The following is a 3,029-nucleotide window of genomic DNA, read 5'->3' as shown; positions in this document are numbered from 1 at the left end:
AAACAACTACCCCAACATCAACCAATACCAATCTAATAACCAATCCACCAACCAAAATGCCTACCATCCACCACCTACATCTCATAACCCACCTCAAATATCACCTGAAGCCCAAAGAATCACTCACTTGGAAGCCATGATAGACAAAATGCTGAAACACCAAGAAATGGTAGCCAAGAATCAGGAAGCCTCTATAAAGAGCCTAGAGAGACAGATGGGGCAACTCTCCAAGCAAGTATCTGTAGAGAGACCTTCAAACTCACTGCCCAGTGACACAATTCCAAATCCCAAGGAAGAATGCAAGGCAATCCAATTGAGGAGTGGGAGAACGTTGATAAGCAACAATGCCACTACAAAGAAGCAAGAAGAGGAACAGTCAAAGGAAGCCTCAAAGCAAACTCAGGTCAAGGAGGAACAACTAAAAATTCCAAAAAAAGGAAATGAAGCAGTTGAAGAACCAACCAAGAATCAAAAGCAACAAGTAGAGAAAACCTTTGTACCTCCACTGCCATATCCCCAGAGGTTCAACAAAGAGGTTAAAGACCAGCATTTTCACAAGTTTCTTGAGATCTTCAAGAAGCTGGAAATTAATATTCCCTTGGCTGAAGCACTTGAGCAAATGCCTCTATATTCCAAGTTTTTGAAGGATCTTATCAACAAGAAAAGAAGGTGGGATGAGAAAGAAACCATAATGATTGCTGAGGAATGCAGGGCCTTGATTCAAATGGGGCTTCCTCCCAAGCTTGAGGACCCAGGGAGCTTCCTGTTGCCTTGCACCATTGGGAAATTGACAATCACTAAAGCAATGTGTGATCTCGGAGCAAGTATTAACTTAATATCATCTTCCTTGATGAAAAAGCTGCATATAGAGGAGGTCAAACCAGTACAAATGTCTCTGGAGCTGGTAGACAAGTCAATGGTATACCCCAGGGGTGTAATTGAAAATCTCTTGGTCAAGGTGGACAGTTTTATATACCCTGCTGATTTTGTGGTTCTAGAATCAAACGATGATGATGGTGACTCTGTTATATTGGGAAGGCCATTCTTGGCCACTGCTAGAGCTATCATAGACGTAGAGGAAGGGGAATTAACTCTAAGGATGCATGACCAGAGCATCACTCTGAAGGTGTTGCCAGAAGCACAATTTAGCAAGGAAGAGAAAGACTATATGAAAAATGACCAGGAAAGTCACAGCAACATCCCAATGCTAAAAACTGTGAAGACTGATGAAAAAGCCCAGGAGGATAGTAGAGTATTAGCCACTGAAAAGAGAGGCCCCCAAGGAAAGCCTATGGCCAGAAAAGAAAGATCAACAAAAGGAAAGATGAAGCGCAGAAACAAAACAAAAAGAGGCTGGAAGAATAGAAAGATACCAACAGAGGGACTTTCTAAAGGTGATAAAGTGCAACTGGTATATCAACAGCTGGAGACAAATCAACAAACCGAGGATTACTACACTGTCAGCAACATACTATCATTAGAACATGCTGAAATTGAACACCAGAGAACAAAGAAGAGGATCACGGTCAGGGGAGACAAATTGAGGCCCTACAAGCACCAACCACCATAAAAGAAAGCTTCAATGTCAAGCTAGTGACAATAAAAGAGCGCTCCATGGGAGGCAACCCATGCTTTAAAATTCTTGTCATTTTACATTCAATAAATTATGATCACTTGATGCATGAATTCTTTTCTCTTTTCATGAACGTGTCCATTTATTGCATGCAATATTTTGAAACATATGCTAAGTTTGGTGTGTCTTCAAGCACACTTAACCAATATCATAAAGGATTTTGTTTCACATGCTTAAAATGTTTTGATAGAGCATATAGCCGAACACTAAGTTTGGTGTCCACATAGCTTCATGAAAATCTGAAATTCATGCATCAATAATCATACATGTGTTATTTTTCAAAACTTTATAAATAGAATTTTTTTATATAATGAAGGCATTAATTGTGATGAACCCTTCTGACAAGAAATAAGTTTGGTGTTCATCAAACCTTGATGCACCAATTCAAGGATACAATTAATCCTTCATGAAAAAAAAAGAGAAAAAGAAAGTATGATGAAAACAATTCTTATGAACATTTAAACTTCACTAATTGGAGGAAGAAACTCACTTTCTTTATATATTACCAAACATCAAGTTTGGTGTCCTCCAAAGGAAGTGTCACGGTTCACATGAGATAAGAATTGATAGTTCACATATTTTTACTAAAAAGAACAATATTGCTACGGTGAGATAAGACTAATGTATGTGTCTTGTTGTGATGACTAGGAGGTCAAAGAATCTTCAATGAAAAAGACAAGACAAAGGAAAGCATACCACCTTCAAGCCATGCACATGACCGAATCACTCCTCAACATTACAAGCCTTGTGCAACTTTTTCTCTTACTCTAAACTCTAAACACTTAATCTTCTCTTCATAACTCCCTAGCAAGTCCGAACCTAATCTCCTTCTCCTCCAAAAACACATCAAACTCTCCAACATTCTTCACATCCCCTCTCAACCAACCAAGTGATCATGGCATCCTCTTCAAGAACCAAACGACGAAAAGGAAAAGATCCAATAGTAGAGGAAGAAACATATGAATATGACCAATGGAAGTTCAAGTCTTGGTCTCATCAAATGCAAATTCAATGGATGAACGAGAAAAAAATCTATCCTGAAATTCCATTCATGTTGCCGGATGATGGATGTCAAGAAATAAAGAACAAGATCCGGAAGAGGAGATGGGAGGAACTTACATCACCAGCCACCCGAGTTAACACCAATATCATAAGAGAGTTCTATGCAAATGTCCCAAGGATTGACATGCGTGAACCCCCAACGTACAAGAGCTATGTGCGTGGGGTGGAAGTAGACTTTAGCCCGGAGGCAATCAAAAAAGTCTTGAAACTAAAGTCAGTCCGCTTTGATGAACCAGGATACCAACAAAGGTTGACTGAGAATCAAGATTATGAGGAGATTGCAAGAGACATTTGTTTTGAGAACTCAGAATGGGAGGGAGATAACAAGAATATA

The sequence above is a fragment of the Arachis hypogaea genome, chromosome 11, assembly GCF_003086295.3.
Source record: "Arachis hypogaea cultivar Tifrunner chromosome 11, arahy.Tifrunner.gnm2.J5K5, whole genome shotgun sequence".
Lineage (NCBI taxonomy): Eukaryota > Viridiplantae > Streptophyta > Magnoliopsida > Fabales > Fabaceae > Arachis > Arachis hypogaea.
The sequence above is the reverse complement of the archived record's forward strand: the minus strand, read 5'-3'. Positions refer to the sequence as shown.